Source organism: Neomonachus schauinslandi, chromosome 4 (assembly GCF_002201575.2).
Source record: "Neomonachus schauinslandi chromosome 4, ASM220157v2, whole genome shotgun sequence".
Taxonomy (NCBI): Eukaryota; Metazoa; Chordata; class Mammalia; order Carnivora; family Phocidae; genus Neomonachus; species Neomonachus schauinslandi.
This window is the reverse complement of record NC_058406.1, coordinates 61,506,486-61,515,016: the sequence shown is the minus strand read 5'-3', so window position 1 is coordinate 61,515,016 and position 8,531 is coordinate 61,506,486. Positions and strand designations below refer to the sequence as shown.

Sequence of the window (8,531 nt, the reverse complement as noted above, 5' to 3'; positions counted from 1 at the left end):
GCCCTGTGTTGCGGGTAGAGATTTTATTTAAAAAAAAAGAAAGAAAAAAAAAGACTGATGGGGCTGGGCATTCCTAGGGGAGAAAACAGAATGAACACAAATCCTCTTCAAGATGCATGTGAAGAGGAATGGTTGACTCAAGAGAAACCTTCCATCTATGAGAAGAGGACAAAAGCATGTAAAACAAACATGAGTACATATAAACACACACATATATGTGTATGTAGAGATATATATAGTTAATTAAAATTGTAGGGATATGCTCATATGAATATTGCTGGAGATTGGTGATAAATGATTTATATAATTAGGAGTTTGGATATGATATGGGAAACAAATGGGAGCCATCAGATTCGTCTGTGAAGGGAAATTAAAAATATCTTTTAAGGGAGAATGTTGTGATACAGGATGTTTTATTCTTGTGAGGAATAGATTGAATGGAGGTGAGGAACAGGCTATTGCAGGTGGGTGCTGATTTTTCAGTCTGCATTATTGTGGGGGACTGTAAGATGAAGAACTAAGGGCTAATTTGAGAAATATGGAGGTGAAAGCTGAATTGCCAAAGGGAGAAAAAGAAGATAGAAGCATGGAGAACGGGAAAGCAAGGAAAAAGTCAAAGGAAGAGATCAAGCTCTTAGGAATCTCTCAAAGTGGTAAGGATGGTAGAGAGAGCAAAAGAGAGAAAGACCCGTATCTGGACCAGTTAGAATGTAGAAGGTGAGCTGGATAGCTGATTGGCAAGAGCTCTTTCTGCATTACCTTCCATTTACCCTGTTACTATTTCTAACCGTTTATGCCCTCCAGGAGAGTTGGTGAGGAATTGTATAAACCAATTGAAGGTTAAGCTTTGGGTTTATTTTGGAAAAAAATTTTTTTGTTGGTACCTGTCCTCTAAAGGGGTTTCAATGAGAACAATTTTTAAAAGTAGAAAGTAATATATTCTTCACCGATAATAAAGTCTTGAGCTTAAGTGAAAGACTCTTAGAGCCTTTAAATTGAACATTTGAGTTTCTATTTACACTTATTTACTGCTGTAGTCACAACAGTTATTTTGCTGATTTCCATGTGAAGTCTTCCTGTATACAGAAAAAGTACAAAACAGAATCCACCGCTTTCCCACAATGTCAATTTCTTAGGCATCAATCCATAAATTAGCGTTACTAGTGGGGAAGGACACCCTCTGTCTAGCTACATGTATTTAATTATATGCTGAAAAGATGTGCTCATTATTGCAGCTATAGGGTAGCTTTAGCTACATATTGATAAGTTATGAGCTACTATTTCAGACACATTGCTCCACCAATAATAAGTAGCCTGTGTTCTATTTTTCTTCTCCCTTGAATATCTGTATGGAATAAAATTCATTAAACAGTCTCAGAGAAGTGGGAAAGCTTAAATCATCCCCAATCCCAGCTTTTGCTTCCCTTCCCCAAACTTATTAAGCTGCATTTGGAATTATTAGCCTATTAATTGCTCTTTTAGACCCTAAACTGTAAGTATTTGTTTTAGTTCACTTGTGCCTTCAAGGTTACCTCTCCCTACTTTTTCTGTTAGCAACTGGCAGAAGTGTTATCACACTCTTCTAGTTTTCATTTTACCTATCAGTAATTTACTCTGAAGATTCTTTTCCTTTCTTCTTATATCCAACAACATGGAAGCAGACTACCCTCTAGGAATTCAGCTCTTTTCTTAGGATTTTGGAATGAGCAATTCCTCAAAAGTCCTTGGGTACTCTAAGAACACCTTTCTTCTAATTTCACCTATTTTTTTTTAAAGATTTTATTCATTTATTTAGATAGGTGGATAGATAGATAGATAGATAGATAGATAGATAGTGAGCGCAAGTTGGGGAGGAGCAGAAGGGGAGTGGTAGAGGGGGAGGGAGAGGGACAAGCAGACTCCCCGATCAGCACAGAGCCCCTGGGGGGGGGGCTTGATTCCAAGATTCTGAGATCATGACCAAGCAGAAATTAAAGAATCTGACATTCAACTGACTGAGCCACCCAGGCGCCCCTGATTTCACCTATTCTTTTAACAAATATATCATTCCTTATAATCTACTGTAATAGAATATATTGCTGCTTAGTTACTGTCAGATATTTCTGCTTAGCAAATTATGAGAAAGGATCTTTTTAAATTTTTATTTATTTATTTATTTATTTTTTAAGTAGGCTCCAAGCTCAACATAGGGCTTGAACTCACAACCCTAAGATTAAGAGTTGCACGCTATGAGAAAGTTTCGAATACTAGGGCAGGCAGAAGGTACATCTTCTGGGAAGCTTCTAAGGTTGTCATATATAGGGTGCAGAGCTATGTTTAAGAAGGTAGCATCTTTTCTGTTCCACATTTAGCTTTGGAAAAATGTGCAACATCCTGAAGGAACCAGGAATGCCTGAATACTTGGAGAAGTTGTGTGACTCTGCCTTAACTTACCCAGTTCCAAGATCGTATGATCATTAGGCTAAGGGAACCTGAAAGAAAACACCATGTAGATTTGAGTACCCGTCTTTGCTTCCAATCAACATTCCCATCCAGTACTTGGCCAGTGAAAATACGAGGTAAAGATGGGACAACATAACATAGTAGCTGAAGTGTGGGTTCTGGAGTCAGACTTTGAAATCCAGATCTTTCACTTACAAATATATGATTTTGGACAGGTTAATTAGCCTGTTTTGCTTTAATCCTCTCAACAGTAGACTATGGTTCTTAAAAATACCCACACCATAAAATTGTTGAGATTAAGTGAGGGACCTATAATATCTTAAATATTAAATAAATGTTAGCTGTCATTATTTGTTACTTTCAGAACATGTAAGGGCCATTTCTTTAAGTTTTATGGCTCTTATTAAAGAAATGCTTTGTCAGTTCAACTTTTCGAATGAAATCTTTTATGCTGTGTTCTGCATTGTATCAAACTAACTTAACATAATTTACATATTCACATGTGTATACATCTTTGAGTTATTTAAAAAAGTCTAGCTACGTTTTCACAAAAGTTTTAATAAAAAGGTTGTTAGAGATGATAAAATATTTACCTTTTAGCAGCACGATTTATTTTCACGCTGGTGTTAGGGCTTTGCACCGTGCTATTTTGTATGACTGCTTAAAATTACAGTGGGAAAAACTGCTTTAACTATTCCTGGCATTGACCTTTTTTCCAAAGACTCAGCCTCAGACCTTTGAAAAATAAAGACATTTTTATTGATTATTTGATTCTGTCAAATGATTTCTGAATCTCGTAGAAGAACTTTAGTTGTTACAAGTAGACTCGAGGTGACTATCACATGTATTTTTATCCTAATATAACTAGGAATAACTGGAGTAACTTCTGCCCCTTTTAATTTTGTATGAGTTGGTGTTCTAATCATCAGGCACTGAGTCTCAGTAACTTTTGTGACATTCTGTTTTCTCCTAGTTCTCACAGGCCCCAAACACTGATTTCAAAAGTGCCTCATTACTGCAATAATGTTCCCGGATCATTGTCATGCACAGATAGCCTGAAGTGGAATGCATGCTATTTAAAGATAGCGATGTTTTTCTTTTTCTTTTTTTTTACATTTGAATAATGTATCAGTGTGAAAAATAACACCTTCAATATTAAGTTTTGGAAGAAAAATTGGATTGCACAAAATTTCAAAAGTTTGTGTCTCAAATGCTACTTTACTACTTATAAAGCTCTCTCCATACCAGGTAGGGAAAGCATCTCATTTATTTAGTAGCTCTCCAGTGCCAAGCACTTTGGATAAATTGTGTTATTTTATCCTCATAATATCTCCTAGAGGTAGGAATCATTACCCTCATTTTATGGAGGAGGAAACTGAGAGTCAAAGAAGTAAAATGATTTGCAAAAGTAGTAAATGCAAAGCTGGGACTTGAACCTGTATCTGACACCTTTCCACTCTACTGCCTTGAGTGAAGGAGAAGGAAATGTGTGTAGTAAAAATGCAAATGGCTATGACCATCTGGAAGGACAGTTCTGCCAACTTCTAATATCAAAAGTGCTGGACCTTGTTATGGGCAAACACTAATATAAAGTTGCACCCATTTACAGACGATCCCAATTCCTACGAAACACTCTGATACAAATTTTAGTTCTGAGTTTTTTTCCCATACATCAAGGTACAACAATGGCCATAATTATTGCTGTTGTAACTTTGTACATGAATGGCTATTTTGTAAGACTAGATGAATTTTCCTATTTAGCATGAGCTTGATTGTTCTCTCTAGATTTCCCTTAATCTCCTGCTGAGATCTTGTTAAACATTTTGAGGATGAACTGATCAGTGTTTTGCATCCTTTCAATAATGTGAATGCTTGTTTTTTTGGCATAATTTAATGTGAGACTATTCAGATGGAAATAGATGGAAAGATGCTCTCACCAGTTATGGTCTGGGAAAATGGGCTGGCTTAGTGATGCTGATGGGTAGGCTACCTCATTAAGATTTAACCTGGAGTAGGGATTTCAGATAAATGTTTGTAGTGGGCAACAATTTATAAATCATTTCTAATAATGTATTCTCTCATTCTCAAAACTAAAGGTTCCAGGTCAATTGTAGATACGGAGATTCCCCTGGGGTTATTATGAGAGGAAGGTGAGGATTCACAAAATCCTTATAGCCAAACTGATAAGCTTCCGATAGTGCCTACTGATGCTTGAAAATAAAATTTACTCTCAATCCTCCCACACCAGTGGACCACTTCAGCATAAAATTAGAATACCTAATTTGAAATTAATTCTCCCCAGAAGAAAAACAGGTCTAATTTTCTTGTAGAGGCCATCAGTACTTCTTTGGGTCTAGGGTGAGTTGATTACAATACTTCCCATGCTGCTCCTGGGTCAGGATTGATAACTGGCACATTACAACTTATAACAAGGAGCCAGCATGTATTTAGATAGTATTATGATGTCTTTGATGGCAAGAATCTTTAAATATAACTTTACACCATTTAAATATGTAGAGACAGGGGTATAAACCAGTCCTTTTTTTTTTTTTTTCTATATATTGTAGGGTACAGATTCTAAATTTGAGCAGTATAATTCAGATTTTTGCCTTATGTTCTCTATTACTAATCTGAATATTTTCCAATCAAATTTTTCAAAGAGAGTTCTTATGATTTGGTTTGAAACAGAGTTGGAGGGTGGAGGACCACCCTGCCCTAGGCATGTGGGGTGGGCGTTTTTATGATAATCACCTGTGACCAACAAAGAATAACCAGCCCCTAAAAAGGAAGTAAGCCATTGAAGGTGTTATCAATGGAGATGTTAAAAGGATTTAAGTTCCCTGGTTAGCTTTCTATAAAAGACCAACCCTAAAGGCCCTTTTTGGCAAACCTGTAGGCACCCCTCTCACTCTTGAGAGCTTTTCTGTATCTTCACTTAATAAACTTCTATCGCTTTACTCAAAAAAAGAAAAAAAAGAAAAAGAAACAGTTAGGAATCATATGCTATTTGTATAGTATTCAAACATCTGTATGAAAACTGAAATGGTCAAATGCCTTGATAAATAATATAATGAAACAGTTATGTTATTTTCAGTTATTATATGGTATAGGATGATGAGTTCACATAAATATAACCATTTCTCTTACATTTGAAACAAAGACCATGACTCTGGCTTGTCCTGTTAGGGGAGACTTTAAAATTCCTTCAGACCCATATATACAACCGTGCTCTAAATTATTTATATCTATATCTGCATCTATTTATAGATATGCTCTAAATTAAATATATACACACAATTCATCAAACAGCATTTGTTCAATTATTCTTAACTAATCCTCTTGGCTAACATTTAAAATATTATATAAAAATATTTTTTCTAAGTAGTATTAAAGATAGTATCTGAACTAGAATGACAGTAGAACATTTCATTCCTGAGATTGAGCCCCGCGTCAGGCTCTGTGCTGGGCTTGAAGCCTGCTTAGGATTGTCCCCCTCTCCTTCTGGCCTTCCCTCTTGCTGCTCTCTAAAAAAAAAAAAATAAAAAGGGGGCACCTGGGTGGCTCAGCCGGTTAAGTGTCTGCCTTCGGCTGGGGTCATGATCCCAGAGTCCTGGGATCGAATCCCACATCAGGCTTCTTGCTCAGCGGGGAGCCTGCTTCTCCCTCTGCCTGCCACTCCCCCTGCTCCTGCTCTCTCTCTCTCTCTCACTCTGACAAATAAATAAATAATCTTTAAAAAAATAGATTAAACCCAATTTATCTAGCTTTTCTTTTTTTGCTTGTGCTTTTGATTTCATGTAATAAACATTGGAATGTGTAGTCAGTAGGCACCTACTTTATGCTAGGCACTATACAAAGTGCTCAGCACGGGTGAATCCAGGGATTGGCAACTTCTCTGAAGTTACATCATAAATAATCATGAATAATTTCATTACATTTCAGAGGATGTTTTGTGATAAGGAGCTAAATGTTTATGAAAGTACTGTGATTTGAAGAGGCCTGATTAAGCCACTCAGTAGAAGTATGGATGGGAAATGAAATGAGGTAGTATTTTTAAGAGTACTAAGAAGATTCCCTTCCCTGTAAGATTGTGGGGGTGAGGTTTAACACTGGCCCTGGATGTGTCATTAAATCATTTATGTGTCATGCACTTTATCTAAATTAGTCATTTAATTTTCATTAGATCCCATGACCAACTTCTCCAATTCCTCACTCCATAGAATGTTTGCTCTACCATTTCCCTGCTGTTTCAGGAAACTAATTCTTCCACAAGGACAGTTTCCCATGGAGCTTCCTGGAGTGGGTGCTGCTCATTCTCACAGGTTCCTTGTATCATAGACCCCAGAAATCTCATTTGAGTTGCATGCTTTCTGGAAATCACTCCCTGTCTCTTCTGTTAACTATAATTTACTGACATACTGGTTACTCTCTCATGCCCAGCAAGGCTTTAACATTTTGCCTACAGCTTTCCCCTCAAACTTGACACTTACTATTATTCTGCTAGGTGTCTTCCTCTGTATATTGACCACTCATTTCTTCTTTATAACATCTAGTCATTTCCTACTGTTCATTAGATCAGATTCGTACTTCTCCATATAATACTCAGTGCTCCTAACTTAACTGTCCAACAGTATCATACCCAGTGCTTGGTGCTAACTGACCGTGAAAGCCAGTGCTATCTTTTCTGTGACCCAGATAACTCCTACAACCTGTGTGTGTTTCTAGCTTGTGCTTTGGCTTATGTGATTCCTAGCATTTAGATTCATATTTTGATTTCTGATTCATATTTTGTCCATCATTTAAAAACCCTATTCCAGTTCTGCTTTATTTTCCTTGACTGCCCATTATTATTTCCTATTACTCTTGTTTGAGCCAGACAATTAATACTTATTAGGAGCTATTTATTTATTCTAGTTTCTAATACTCTGTACAGTTCAATTTAACACTTTAAGAATAATACAGTCTTATTTCCTCATGGTGTTGTGTTTGTAAGACTTCTTTTCAGTAGATAGCTGGCTTCTTGTGAGGAAGTCAGTGTCTACACATCTATCCCATGGTAGGTACTCTTGCCTGAATTGGCAGATGGTCAGTAAGCACTTAACATTTATATACTGACTCCCTGATCCCTTTGAGAACCTTGACTCTCTGTCAGTGAGATTATGAGTTTTAATTAATAATAAGAATTCAACAAGTAATACTAATATAAGAAGAAGAAGAACAAGTAGAAGGAGAAAGAGGAGAAGGAGGGGTTGTTAGGAAGATGAAGAGATGGAGGGAGAGAAGAAAGGGAGAAGGTATTTTATTTTTTGTTGATTTTGGGGTGAAAATGTGTGACTGAGATCACTCAACTATTCTTCCCTCTGGGTGAGTTTGATTCCACGTGAATATGTGTTTCTCAGATCAGACAGTGTTGGTTTTATGATAGTGACTCAATATTGAGGTCTCAAGACTTACATCAAAATATCACAAAATTGTTGATCATAATAGAAGAAAATTATATACAGCTCATGTCCTATAGCTCTATATGAAAGTTTCAGGATTTTCTGAATATGATCTTTATTTTTTTTTTTTCTTTTTAAAAAGCGGCTAACTAACTAACAGTATTAAGGCAGTATTTATATGTGAGTGTTTCCTTTTCTCAGAGTGGAATAGCAGGTCAACAGTGTGCAACTGACATGCTCAGAGATGACAAAGGGCAGGAAACTGTGCCTGTTTTGAATAACCATTTCTATTGGTTTTAGTACAATGTAATTTCTGGGCTAGTTTCTGGGCAGCAATCTGAAATCTCCAACAGAAAAGAACTGATATGTCTCTGTAACCCACACACTTGATCTTTGGCAAAGTAATTTGAAAATTTGTGTTACATTTTATCAAACGTTAGAAGTTTTAGATAGCAAGTTTTTAAGATCTCTCAGGTGTAAACTCCACAGTGCTCTTATTATTACTTGAGGTTCTTGCTCAACTATCTTGCTGTTGTTACTTCTAAAGAAATATCAAAAATGAAAAATGTGAAGGTAACAGGATTCAGAATTAGAGGGACATTTGCTGTGCCAGTTACATACACCTACTACAGCATGTATCAAGCTGTC

At 36.5% G+C, this 8,531-nt stretch overlaps 1 pseudogene; it reads left to right on the top strand.

Moving 5' to 3' along the window:
- Nucleotides 1-538: 538 nt before the first annotated feature.
- LOC110570173 overlaps nucleotides 539-8,531 on the top strand; it is a 79,617-nt pseudogene continuing 71,624 nt past the window's right edge.